Consider the following 442-nt stretch of genomic DNA (forward strand, 5'->3'; position numbering starts at 1 on the left):
GCAAGAAAAGCCCGCGGAAAACAGAAGGGGATGGCAGTGATTCGTCTGGAGAAAAGCCGCGGCAGAAAACAGAAGGGGACGGCAGAGATTCGTTCCAAGAAAGGCCAGCGAAAAATGTAGAAGGACAAAGAGAAGATGTCCTGGTAAGTATTTACTTATGTTTTATTTTAAGTACAGGTAATAATGGGACAAAAGTTTAGTCAGCATAAAATGTTCGTTCAGAGCTTAATAGAAGCTCTTGTCATTATAGTCGCTAAGGGAAAGCAGATCATGCAAAATGATCAACCCCAGGAGGAGGCTAGAGCCACCTCAGATCTAACCAAGGATTCTAAAATTGAAAAAGAACAGGGAGAGGATCTTATTTCCCTAGATAGTGAGGAAGAAGTTAAAAGCCCCGAAAGTGAGACAAAACCCAAAAAATCTAAAAAACTAAAAAAGAAAA

The sequence above is a fragment of the Tupaia chinensis genome, unplaced genomic scaffold (assembly GCF_000334495.1).
Source record: "Tupaia chinensis unplaced genomic scaffold, TupChi_1.0 Scaffold148611_1, whole genome shotgun sequence".
Taxonomy (NCBI): domain Eukaryota; kingdom Metazoa; phylum Chordata; class Mammalia; order Scandentia; family Tupaiidae; genus Tupaia; species Tupaia belangeri.